Here is a 14,448-nt window from a genome sequence, read left to right as displayed (position 1 = left end):
GAATTGTTCCAAAATTTAAGTGGTGAGTTTCCAGAAGAAAAAAATTGATTTAAAATGTGCAAAAAGCACAAAGATCTCAAATGCTTCAATTTGTTATAGGAATCTTACCTAGTTTACTTTCATGTCTACCTAAAAATACTTTTAACTTCATCCTTTAGCAAAACCTCAATATCTCTGATTTTGGAATAAGTAACAACTTGAAATTTTTCCTACTTTTATGAATACAACTATAACTAATTATGTCTACAATTGCTAATTCTCAAACTGTATTTGTTAGTAAAATAAATTTTGACTACTTAACAGAAACATTTCTCTTTACAAGTATCTTAATAATAAGACAACATTGCAGTATATATATATATATATATAACTATATATATATAAGTTGTTCTCCACAAATTTCTGCTATTAATTCAGATACATAAGGCAACTATAAAAAGAGAATAGATGTTAGAGGAAAAGATAAACTGCTAATGAGGTAAAATGAAAATTACATTTCAGAATGTGGACAGAACTTAGCAATTTTGAAATATAAATTTTAATCACCACCAGTAACTACTTAAGAGATGAACTATCATCACAGAACCCAATATAACCAATTCTTAAAATTACAAGTCATTCTAATCCTTTATTTTCAAACCAAATAGATTCACTTCTCTAAATTAAAACTGAACAGAAGCCATAAACAGTAAATTTTAAAACAATAAAACCAAACCAGCTGGCACTTTATATTTTGTTTACAACATATGCTATGAATCACAAAAAGACATTTAACATAATAACCATCTTACAAAAAAGAAAAAATACAAACTTTTTCCATCTCTAAATTATGAACCAAAATTAAAATAGCACTGTTTTTAAAAAGTTCAAGTTCAGTACAAGTAACAAAGAGTCCACTGCCACCTCATTTAGTAAAAATCTAGCCTCTAGTAGAACAAAAAATAAATTATTGATCCTCCACAATGAGAGACTATCTGCTATCAAAGGCCCAGACTACCTCAGAAAGAGAAAGCCAATAGACACTAGGTTAGGAATTTTTTGACCTTGGCAAACCCATGAAACAAAGAAAAGTACCAGATGGTCCTGAAGCTGCTCTGCAGGAACAGTAGTGGAAAGGAAAGCAGTAGACAAAGGAGGCAAAGATCACAAAGTATTCACACCATCTATAAACACTGATTTAACTTGGCAATCATGGAAAAAGACATGAAGACACTGTACAATTGAAACAAATTGCCAATTTTGAAAAAATCAGAAATGCACATAGGAAAACAAAGTGCCACTGATTTGCACCATTTCTTCCAGAAGTTTAGTAAAGAGAAAGGAAATCATTTTTGATTTCTTTCACAGGCTAATTGTACACTATTTCAAAGTCCGATTCTTTTTGTACAGCAAAATAACTGTATGGACATGTATACATATATTGTAATTAACTTATACTTTATTTAACATGTATTGGTCAACCTGCCATCTGGGGAAAGGAGGGGAAAAGTAGGAACAAAAGGTTTTGCAATTGTCAATGCTGAAAAATTGCCCATGCACATATTTTGTAAATAAAAAGCTATGATAAAAAAATTAAAATTAGATCAAAGGAAAAAAAAAAAGAGGAAATCACTACAATGAGGCAGTAAAGAACCTTTATCCTGTGTCAGTCTACAAACTTTTTTTTTTTTGAAAGAACAGGACAGAGAAAGGCAAAAAAAATTTAGAGTATAGACTTTGCTTGAAAAACAGAGAAATGTATAAGGAATATTTTCCCAGAATAGTGAAGGTAAGCAGGAAGATAAATCACAGAAACCAAAGATCTTCCCAAAAATTTAAGATGGAAAAAGAGGCATTCACTTTTGGGTATGGGTAACTTGTTTTATTTATCTTTGCATATGCATTACAAGAATTTTGTTTTCTTTTATATTGGGAAAAAGGAAGTAGGAGAGTAAACAAATATTTATTAATTGAAAAATAAGGTAAAATGAAAAGAACTTTATCATGCTAAGAGTATCTTTAGCTTCAGTTGGAAGGGCAAGTATAAATTTGCCAATATTTCTATATATTTTTATTTTTATTCTTGATAACAAATGAATACATTTCATCCCAAAGGATCTAAAAAGGGTAAAGTTGGGAGAGCTAGATAGCACAATGCCCCCAGCTGTGAAAACAGGAAGACTTGAGTTCAAATTTGATCTCTGAAACTTAATAATTGCTAGCTGTGTGATCCTGAGAAAAAGTCAGTTATCCCCAATTGCCTTCCAAAGACAACAACAACAACATTAAGAAGGGGACAATCAAGAATCACTTAAATTTTACAGGTTATCTAATCCAACAGGATTATCCACTGTAATACTTGTCAGTCATTCATTTCTGCCCAAAGACTACCAATCTAGGGAAAGCCAGTACCACCTAATATAGCTCATTTGGCTTATGTAGAGAGAGCTCTGTTAAAAGTTGGTTTTTGTTTTTGTTTTGTTTTTTAAACAATTTTTCCCTAAAATCTGCCTTTCTGCAACTATCACCAATTTCTGCTTTTGTTCATGAAGGTAAATAAAAACAATTCCAATCTCTCTTTTATATAAAGGAACTTCAAGCACTTTTAAGAAGCTCTCAAACTCCTTAAATCTTCTCCTGCCTAAACTTACCAAATTACCTGCTTAAACTTATCAAGTAAACTTCGTATGTTGTAAGTCAGAGGTCCTTATCTATCTATCCTGTCTGATCTGCTCTAGATTCTCTTTTATCTAAGTCCACTTCAAATAATGGTGCATAGAAATGAAAACTATATTGTCTATGGGTTCTGATCAAGGCAGACTTTTTAGAGGGCTCTCTGCTTGATTTCTGCAAACTGACCTAAAGTATCTCAAGACTGGATTCATTGGACATTGTTGGTGAAGTTGTGAAATGATCTGGAGAGTAATTTGGTTACTACGATCAAGGGACTATAAAATTGAGCATACCCTTGGTCCAGCAGCACCAAAAAGATCATAAAAAGGGGGAAAGGACTTATATGTGCAAAAATGTTTGTGGCAGCCCTTTTTGTAAGTGGCAAAGAACTGGAAATTGAGTGGATTCCCCTCGGGGAATGGTCAAATAAGTTATGGTTTATGAATGTTAATGTAATTTTTTTTTTAAGGCCGATTTCAGAAAAGTCTGGAAAGACTTACATGAACTGATGTTGAATGAAGTGAGCAGAATCAAGAGAGCATTGTACACAGCAACAACAAGATTATGTGATGATCAACTGTGATGGACGTGGCTCTTTTCAACAATGAGGGGATTCGGGCCAATTCCAATAGACTTGGGATGTCAAGTGCTATCCGCATCCAGAAAGAGAACTATGGAGACTGAATGTGAATCAAAGCATAGTATTTTCATCTTTTTGTTGTTTGTTTGCTTTACTTTTTACCCTTTTGACCTGATTTTCCTTGCACAGCGTAATGAACATGGAAATATGTTTAGAAGAATACCATAGTCTTCTTCCTTAGAAGAAGAATAAACCATATCATTTTGCTTGCTGTCTTGGGGAGGGAGGAAAAAGGAGGGATGGAGAAAAATTTGGAACAAAGTTTTGCAAAGATGAATGCTAAAAACTATCTTTGCATGTATTTGGAAAAACAAAATATTAAAAAAAGAAACTGGATTCATTGTTTTGGATGCCACATCACAATGTTGACCCAATATGCACTAAAATCCCCAGATTCTTTTGCCATAAACTTTTAATACTATTCTACTCTGTCTCATGATCTTGGTCAAATAAACATAAAAGAAATCTATTTAAAGCAAAACAATTTTAAAGACAGAGGAATTATTTTCAAGATAACTAAAGTGTGATGCCAAATGATTAGAAACATGACAAACAGTATTGTTTTCAAAAAGGCTAATAGGTTACAATCTTATCCTCTATGAAAATGAGGAGGAAGGAAAAGGCTTTCAATTAAACTGTTTCTGGACAGCAGACCACATCTTCATTGAAAAATGAATACAAAATTCATCAATGATTCCACTGAGTCACAGATCTGGAGGTGGAAGGGACCTCAAAGCCCATCAAGTCCAACCCCCTTATTTGACAGGTAAAGAAACTGAGACCTGGGAAGGTTAACTGACTTTCCTAATTAGGGTCAGTAAGTATCACAGGAAGAATTACTGAACTTCTCTCCATATTCCATACTGCATACATCAATATGCAGCTTTAAAAGGTTGACATGACAGCAGCAGAAAAGTGGCCACAGTAGGGTGTGAAGTGTCATGTGATCCAATGAAAGGGAACAAACCCACCTTATGAAATCTTTCAGTCTTACCTTTCCATAGCCCTGAGAGGTAGCTTAAAAATAACTTGGTTAAGTCATATACTTAACTGAGAAAATACAGAGTGTTCCATCTCTTTAACTTAATTCTTTTTACAAAAAACACCATTGGTACCCTCCATGCAGTAGGCTGGCAGCTCCTTGAAATCAGTCTGAAGGTTTCATTTCTGATTTTATTTCCAATTCTTTTACCACAATTTCTAGCAAATACAAGGCAGCTAAAAATTAGTTATGAAAGTACAGTGAGGTTTAAATAGTTAAAAAATATATGTTAAGAAGCTGAATTATAGATAAATGGTAATGTTGTTCTGCAACACAAATAAAAAAAAGAGGATATTAAAATTTGTCTGACAGTATCAGTTTTACATGCCCTACAACTGGACAGTAGCAGATGTTAAAGACTAGAAGAATGGCATAGATTAAATACTGAAATCTTGACATTTAAGGTAAAATGTTTTTCCTACTAACATAAAATTTAAAGCATACATTTTATGTAAGGCAAGAAGTAGTATGACATGGTGGACATAGATTACAATCAGACATACAAAATCCTACTTTCAAATTCAGTCTCTGACACTAGCTTAGATAACCATGGGTAAGTCACTTTAGCTCTTTGTGCCTAGAAAGTCTTAAAAGGCTAAATTAACGACGGGTTATGAAGTGAGATAGTCAAGGGAGTTACCAAGCTGCTCACAATTCCTCCACAAAATAATAATTTTATTTTAAAATATTGCTAAAATAAATTTTTGGACTGAAATTCAAAGTGATATATTCATTTGATTTTAAATATGTGTTGCCAAAGAATAACAATCCAACAATAAATATTTATTAAGTGCATGCTATGTCATAGCCACAATGTTAAAATGCTGGGGATACAAAAGATAGATTAGCATGTTGAGGTTGAGGGCATGCACTAACATGGTTTTTGCTTTTGAAAACTGTTCAAATACAAATTTTGGACTGAAACTCAGTGATACTCATTTGATTTTAAATACAAGTCAAATGAATTCTCATTTAAAAACAGGAACCCATTTTTGGCAAGCATTTCTGTCAAAATTGTGTAATCCTACTACACACATAATATATTTTTGAGACGAGTAAAGGATTCTATAAAACATTCTGAATTATTTCATCTTTGGATCTCTAGCATACTAGAGATTTTAAGGAAATTAAATTTTCCAGAAGAAAAGAAACAAAGTAGCTTTAAGGGAAGAAGACTTGGATTTAAGTTGTAACATTGACACAGATTGGACATGTATACTTCAAGGCCCCAGATCTCTGAGGCTCCCCCAATGATTAAGGAAGTTCCTCAGTGGGAGTTACCAATGCCATCACAAAGTCCTACCTCTATCCTATGTTTTCCAATACATTTCAGACACAGTCTTTAATCACTTCTGCTTGATCTTTCTCAATTAATTTAGCTTAAGTGCCACCGCTTGTACTTAGTTATTAAATGATCCAATACCTTCTACCACTACACCCCCTACTTGCCTAACTCCCAAAGAAGCTCCTTGAGGGTGGGTGCTGTTTTGATTTTGTCTGTGTATCCAGAGGATTTAGCACAGTGTCATTTAGGCATTTAATAAAATGCTTACTAAATTGAACAATAATATATAGCACAAGGGAATATAAATGTAGCATAAATTTTGACTTTAAAAGATGTTATAACTTACAACAAATAACTAGAATTTCCTCAATAAAATCAAATATCTATTACTAAGTACTAGGTTCTAAGTGGAATTTTAGATATAAATAGACAAAAAGAAGCACAGCCTTCAGTTCTTATTATCTTCAGGGAGAGGAGGTAATATACATGTGAAAAACTAAACAAAACTTAAACATCAACCTAAGAGATGTAACAATTTAGTATTTTTAAAGTGCCAAATAAATATTACAGAAAATAAATAGTCTAAGTTCATAGATGCATAAAACTAGTGTGGGCAAGAATGAATTTGGAACACTTTACAAAAGAAGTAGGATAATAACACAAATGCCTATCAAATATTTATGTTAATGGATATCTATTTCAGAAAATGTCTATATATTAGTAAATTAGTCAATGCCTATATATTTAATAAGATATATGGATTTGGAATCAGAATTTAGATTAAAATTTCAATTCTGAAATTTATCAGTATGATCTCTGGATTTCAGTTTCCTCAATTATAAAATTAAGTGATTGGACAAGACAACTTCCAAGATTCTTTCTGTAGTTAAATCTATAATTATAAGATGATTTCTTACGAAAAAATTAAAAACTGGGAAAGTGCTAGCATTTTCAATTCTTAGGTAGATCATTTTTGGTCAACATCTCCAGGGTGTTAACTGCTCAAAAAGTAATATATGTAAGTTTTTCACTAAAGTTCTATACCTAGAGTTTATGGTGACAAAGAAATGAATATGGATTCTTAAAGAGGAAGCTTTCCCTAGACCTATTCTAAACTGAACATTATAGGAACAGATGCAGAAATACTGCTTTATGCTGATAAGGAACACTGAACAAAAGGAATTCAAAGAAATATGGGACAATATGCAAACTAAAGCTGAGCCCCCCAAAAAAATTACTTATCTACAACTATGTAAAGTGAAAAATAAGACAATAAAAGTCAATAAGGTAAGAATTTAAGCATGTTATTTTAAATACTACAAACGCAAAGAATAAATACATTGCTACTTGCTTGTTAAAAGCTTTCTTCTTTTTCTTTTCTTTTTTTTTTTTTTTGAGGCAATCAGGATTAAGTGACTTGCCAAGGAACACACAAGTAGTAAGGGTCTGAGGCCACAACTGAACTCAGGTTTTCCAAGTGGACCTTATCTCTAGAGTGAGTACTCTACTTACTGCACCACCTGGCTGCCTCCCAATTTTCCTTTCTTTCAACAAACAGAAAACTGTTGAATATGAGGATGTGCCCCAACTCCAATCATTGTTTTATATTGTTCTGTTTAACTGTCTTTAGTGAAAATAATCATATGTATTACTGATTAAATTTAGCAATTAAAAAAATCTGAAGACAGGACTAAATGTGAAGAAATAACACCTGAGAACTGACTACCAGGAGAAGAATTCTGCACTTAAATCTACTAAGCAGAGATCAAGGGATGAACACCAGAGAATGACTACCAAGTGAAAAATCCTGCAATTAAATCTACTTAAGCAGAGATCAAGAGGTAGATGAATACCATCCACACTAATAAAATCAAATATCTCTGAAATAGCATTTATGAACACCATTATTTGGAATTCCATCAAATATAAACATTTACCACCACAATCAACCTCTTAACCACTTGATAACTCTTAGTTACTATAGTCACCTCTACAGGAAAATAGTAATTTCCATTATATTATAGTTATTTGAACTCACAAAAGAAAAGCAAAAAATTTAGTAAACACATACAGAACATACAGAATTACATTTAATTTTTCTTTGGATATCCTGAGAAAAATGGAGCAGAAAAAAAGTTCATTATCTTCCATAACAATGGCATTTCTGGAAAAAAAAATTTAATTTCAAATTCAACTAAAATTGAACAGAAATGTTTTTCTGCACTTAGGCTTCCCAGGTCCCTAAATTCTCACTCACTACTCAGGTATTTTATTTGCATTCCAATTAGTTTTCCCAATCTTCTCTAATCCATATTCCCATTTAACTAATAGTCATCTTCCTACTCTGAGAAATTCATGGTAGAGTGAATAGAGAGAGTACAGGAGTATCTCTATTCAGATTCAACTTCTGACTCTTCCTCAGTAATAAAGAGAAATCATAAGACCACAGATTTAGAATTGCACGAACTTCAAGGCCTCAAGAGTTCATGAGTCCTATACCTTAATTTTACAGGGAGAAAACTAAGACTCTATGTTAAATGACAATATCTGAGTTGGGATTAGATGCTGGGTCTTTCAGTCTCCAAGTCTAGCACTCCACTCCACTACATATCACTAATTCTTTGATTCTTAGTTATTCGTTTGTAAAATGGGGATAATAATACCTGTAGTATCTTCTTCACTAGATCTGAAAATAAATAAAATAGTAGATGAAAAGTAATTTTACAAACTTGAAAGTATTATGTAAGAGTTATTATTGCAAACCAACTCATATCACTCTTATTTCAAAAACTTTCTATAATTCCACAAAATCTGCAAGATAAAATCTAAAACTTTTCCTGGGATGAAAGGTTCCGCACAACAGGACTTCCTACTCCATGACTGGAAGAACTGGTATGATGGGAAGCATATAAAAGTATCCCAAAACCAGAGGAAAATGGCATGTAAACACTTCCATAATATATTGTCAAAGGAATAGAAATTTTTTAAAAGAACCATAAATTAAATATGAAAAATTATTTAAAATCATTAATAAGAAAAATGCAACCCAAAATAAGGCTGAAGTTTCAATTTATATCCAGTTGATTAGCAAAGATAAAAAAGATAAAAATACCTAGTGTTTTTTGCATTATATAACAGCAGTAACATTAATGTACTGCTGAAGTAGCTGTGAACTGGTCCTCTCAATCAAGAAAACAACTTGCATTTGTTGAGAGAAGTCATTAGCCTGCAAACTAGCTACTGAGCATATACCTCCAACAGATCAAAGAGAGAAAGCCCATAAATATACCTAGAAAAGTTTTTAAAAAGTATGTATTCATCAGTTTCTTCCTAGTCTAAACAAATTATGATATATGCATGTATTTTGTTACACAGCAAAATATATTAATTCAGAAATATGTGGAATATTGTGCATGGAAATCAATGAAGAAAGCAACACTAAAAGTAATAAGTTACTGAGAATACACAATATCATAAATTAGACCATTACAAACAGCAGCTAAATACTAATTAAAGAAAATGTCCAATGAAGGATGTAGAAGTTAGTTAATAGAACACTTTTCCATTCTTTCAGTAGAGATTCATTATAGAAGCAAATGTTGGAAATTCTATCAGATAGTTATCGTGTGCTTGTTTTGTTTAATCTTCTATGTGACAAGGAAAGAGTGCAGGTAGGGCAATAAGAAAAAATATTTTTGTCATCAAAATCAAAAGGCATTAATAAAAACAAAAACAAAACTCACAATCAGAGGCTAGCCTTTGAGTCCTAACTCTTCCTGAAGACCTGCAAGTCATTTTACCTCTCTAGACTTCAGATTCCTGATAGGTAAAATTCTTTCAGACTTAGTAAGTAATCCCACAATTGACTCATTCCATTCAACCTCTTTCATGTGAACCTCCTTTACATATTATACATATCAAACTGAATTGTATTTCGTAGATTTTATCCTGTTCTCTTCCACATTCATGTCTACATTAACCACTGCCCCTCTGTTCTACCCATTTCTGGGAATGCTGATGACGTCCAAGTCCAAATCTGCTTACAAGATTTAGTTTAGATTCCGCCTTCTCCATGAAGTCTTCCTTTATCCCCCAAGTTAGGAACAAATGCTATATCTCTTCTATGCAATCATCATATTAAAGAATTGTAATTATTCCTGTACAAATATACAGTTCCCTGAGGGAACACATTTTTCGAACTATTCCCAAGTGACTATAAAATACTAATTAGCATCTGTTGAAGTGAATGTACAGAGTTTAAATTCAATGGCTAACAATTCTCAAATGATTAATTTAATAGATATCAGCCGAATGGTGAAGCAGACTGTGAAGGATCTATAACTTTTTCAAGTATTTATTTGAAAAGATTTATTGGGGGGAAGCTGGGTGGCCCAGCGGATAGAGTACCAGCCCTGAAGTCAGGAGGACCTGAGTTCAAATTCGATCTCAATCAGACATTTAACACTTCCTAGCTATGACCCCAATTGCTTCAGCAAAAAGAGAGAGAAAGAAAAAAAAAAATGAAAACAGAAGATTCAAAGGAATTTGAATTGTATCTTTGAATCTTCCAAGATACAATCCCTCCACTGAAATGGATCACAACCTGCCTATGACTCAATAGATACAGGGTTGCTATACATCTAGTGTCATGAGCAAGATCTGAATCTCTATCCTTCAAGCAGAGTATTCAATCCACTAATGCAATGCTATTATGATGTACTGATGGCACATAAGCACACATATTTCTATGGAATGAATATTCTAGAAAAGAAGCTCTTTGTGATATAACCCTCTGTAAATCATGGGAAGCACAACACATACATAAGTGCCACCAATGATAAAAATATCTTCCCGCTCAGCTTCTATTTATCCCTACAAAGTTGTGAAATCTTCAAAATTGGTTTCCAGCTCCTGACACTCTATCCCTCTCTCTATTTTAGGCTGCTTAAATGTTGAAGAAATGACTAGATATACATTGTAATCAGAATTGAAAAGCTTCTCAAGAGATCCAAGCCCTCCATTTCACTAATGAGCAAAGTGAGGCCCTTAAGTGAGTTCAAATTCACACAGCAAGCAAACAAGAATAATAAATAATTTCACATTATCTCTTTATTGATAAATCCCTGGCCTCCATGGTATGGGCTTCAAGAAGTTCATGACAACAGAAAAGTTTGCCTATGTCCCTTAGACTTAATACAGATTCCTTCACTCGATCTCAGCAATGGATCCTCCAATCCAACTTATAAGCTAAATAACAAAGCCTTCTACACCAGACTTCACAAGTGAACACTTTCAGGCTCCAGAGTCCATAAAGTCTCAGCACAAGTCCAAATCATACCCTCTACTTAAAATGCTATTATAAAGTCCTCCTGTCTTTTTCCTAAGAATAGGTCTAAGGGACAGGAGTTTCAGAGTTCAATTAATCTTGTTAAGATGATATGGTTGAGAGGAGCATGACAAGTCCAGGAGAGTACAGCTGTGGAGAATTATTATTATCAGTATCTAGATGGGGTGAGAGAAAATCTTGAAATATTTGGTTGAATGAAAGAACTCAAAAACCTATTCTAACTCAAAAATTAGATCTGTGACTATTGCATAGCATCTCCATGCTTTATGAAAAGCTTGAACTTACAAATTAGACTCAAAAATATCTACTTTCATCTAATGCATTTTAAATAGGATTTGCTCAACCAATCTCTTTAAATGCACAAAGTAAAATAATATGTAATAAAAGGAAACATTCACTTAGCACTTTAAGGTTTATAAAGCATTTAATATGTTATCTCATTGTAATACATCCACATTAGTTTTATTTGGTCTTTTTGGACACATTTATCTTTAGCTATGAAATAAGTAGATAATATGACTGAAGAAACAAGACCTTGGACAGACTTTGGGAGATAGGAGATGACAGAAGGGACTGGCATGCTCTGGTCCATTGGGTCACCAAAAGTCAAGACACAACAACAAACAACAATATCTTTATCTATATAGTATAAGTAAGTGTACACCCTAATAAAGATCATTTGCTCAATTTAGACTGGGATTCTAGAGTGGGGAACAGAAACAATGTCTTCAGTACACAAATAATTACAGCAGATATATTTCTCCAACATAATTTTTTCCTCTCTCCCACCAACATTTGTCTTAACTATTATCACTTTGTTCCTACAAATGTATTTTTAACAGCAACAACATTTACAAACAATACTGTTGCACAAGTCATTCCTATGCTTCTTTCAAAACAAACCAACATCATCCTACCTTTATACTTCTAAAAAAGCTTTCCTCTTTCTCCAACAACCCTGTGAAATACCTCCTAGAAATTGAAACTATTTATAGACATATGAAAATATGCTCCAAACCATTATTAATCAGAGAAATGCAAATTAAGACAACTCTGAGATATCACTACACACCTGTCAGATTGGCTAGAGTGACAGGGAAAGATAATGCGGAATGTTGGAGAGGATGTGGGAAAACAGGGACACTGATACATTGTTGGTGGAATTATGAATACATCCAGCCATTCTGGAGAGCAATTTGGAACTATGCTCAAAAAGTTATCAAACTGTGCATACCCTTTGACCCAGCAATGTTACTTCTGGGCTTATACCCCAAAGAGATACTAAGAAGGGAAAGGGACCTGTATGTGCCAAAATGTTTGTGACAGCCCTGTTTGTAGTGGCTAGAAGCTGGAAAACGAATGGATGCCCATCCATTGGAGAATGGTTGAGTAAATTATGGTATGTGAACGTTATGGAATATTATTGTTCTGTAAGGAATGACCAGCGGAATGAATACAGAGAGGACTGGCGAGACTTACATGAACTGATGCTGAGTGAAATGAGCAGAACCAGGAGATCATTATATACCTCAACAATGATACTGTTTGAGGATCTATTCTGATGGAAGTGGATTTCTTTGATAAAGAGAGCTAATTCAGTTTCAATTGATCAAGGATGGACAGCAGCAGCTACACCCAAAGAAAGAACACTGGGAAATGAATATAAACTGCTTGCATTTTTGTTTTTCTTCCCGGGTTATTTATACCTTCTGAATCCAATTCTCCCTGTGCAACAAGAAAACTGTTCGGTTCTGCACACATATATTGTATCTAGGATATACTGTAATCTATTCAACATGTAAAGGACTGCTTGCCATCTGGGGGAGGGGGTAGAGGGAGGGAAGGGAAAAATCGGAACAGAAGTGAGTGCAAGGGATAATGCTGTAAAAAATTACCCTGGCATGGGTTCTATCAATAAAAAGTTATTAAAAATAAAAAATAAAATAAAAAAAAAAAAAATACCTTCTATTTTTGTATTTCTGAAGATAATAAATCAAACTTTCTTGTAACAACCATTTTTTCCTCTCCAAATTTATCTTTCACGACAATAATAAAACTTACATACAATACTATTGTCTAAGCTATTCTTAGTTTTCTTTCACAGTAACAATAATCCCAACTCTCAATTATTTGTTTATTCAAAAGTTCTCCTCTCTTTCTCCAAGTAAAATACCCTAAATCTTTATTTCTCCATGAGCCAAGTCAACCAAAACACAAATCACAAGGCAAGCCCCAGTTCCACAGCTTTTAAGCTACCACTGGAAACATACTAAGAAATATTCTTATCATGCAAGTTTATAGTGTGACAAGTTGACACAGGACTACCCCTGAAAAACAGCAAAAAACAGCACAGACCCACTTTCAAGTTACCCAGTGCAAAAGTAAAAAGAAACATTACTTTTTCTTATGGAAGTTCATAGCGACAAACTGACAAACTTGGGAGTGAAGTTGATTTTTTCAAAAGTTCATTTCAATACAGCATGGTGAGTCATTACTTATTAGACTTTTAAAAAGTAATTTACCGTTTCTCAATCATCAAGAAATACATGCTGAAAACGAAGAAGCAAATTTCAGTTATAAGAAGCCTACTACGCAATGGGGACTGAAAGAAAAGCCGAAGGAGTCTCTGCTCTCCAGGAACTCTCGGGGGGTTGGGGGACAAAAACAACACACCCACAACTCTGCGCGAACAACAGTTTCTGTAGACCATCAACAAGGAAGTCAAGGCTGTGGAACTAAGGGGGATTCTTCCTTTTTAAAATAAACATGCAAACAAGCCTTCGTTTTGCGGCTTATTCAAAAGCTCCAGCCAGAGTCGCTGTCGGGAGCCGAGGACAGGCGGAGAGGGGTCGTTACTAGGGTCCACAAGCGGGCTGGGTTTGGGGGTGAGGAGCTGACCCCCCGCCCCGGTCCTCTGATGACAGTAGGAGCTTTCTAAGTATTGCCCGGGTTGGTCCTCTCCTCGTGGGCTCCGCAGAAGTAGCTGGGGACTCCCTTCTCTGGTTCCCTAGACGAACCGAGGGTCGGGGGTGGCGCTACCCGTTCCCCGGGCCCGAGACCCTGGAAGGGGCAGGAACCGCAGCCCCCCGCCGCAGCTTCAGCGTGCCCCTCCCTCCCCGTGCACCCTTCGCCGTCGGTGGCTCCTCGGGGGCCGCGGCCTCCCCACGGAGGCGACACCCGATAACTGCAGTCGGGGCGGGCCTAGGCCGGGCGGAGGCAGCCGGGGCTCCCCTTAACCAGCGGAGCGGCGACAGCTCCGTTGCGCGAGATCCCGCAGCTCACCTGGTCCAGCCGACGGCCCCAGACGGGGCGGTGCAAGGGCTCGCTCCCCTTCAGCAGCCGCGCTGTCGCTCCGGCTACTCCACAGCCATCTACGCCGCTTCCACGGCCGTAGCTGCCGAAGCTCCGGGAGCTCGGAGGGAGGCGGGCGAGAGGAGGGGCAGGAAGAAGAGCAGGTCCCGCCGGTCCGGTGAAGTCACTTC

At 35.2% G+C, this 14,448-nt stretch overlaps 1 protein-coding gene across 1 annotated transcript in view; it reads right to left on the bottom strand.

Moving 5' to 3' along the window:
* Window positions 1–14,350, bottom strand: part of SCYL2 (SCY1 like pseudokinase 2) — a 62,066-nt gene extending 47,716 nt beyond the window's left edge. The window contains exon 1 of the mRNA XM_052001664.1: window positions 14,249–14,350. The gene's annotated coding sequence lies outside the window, so the exon portion shown is untranslated. The remainder of the gene's footprint in view (window positions 1–14,248) is intronic.
* Window positions 14,351–14,448: the final 98 nt, after the last annotated feature.

Source organism: Antechinus flavipes, chromosome 5, assembly GCF_016432865.1.
Source record: "Antechinus flavipes isolate AdamAnt ecotype Samford, QLD, Australia chromosome 5, AdamAnt_v2, whole genome shotgun sequence".
NCBI lineage: Eukaryota > Metazoa > Chordata > Mammalia > Dasyuromorphia > Dasyuridae > Antechinus > Antechinus flavipes.
This window is presented reverse-complemented; position numbering and strand designations above follow the sequence as displayed.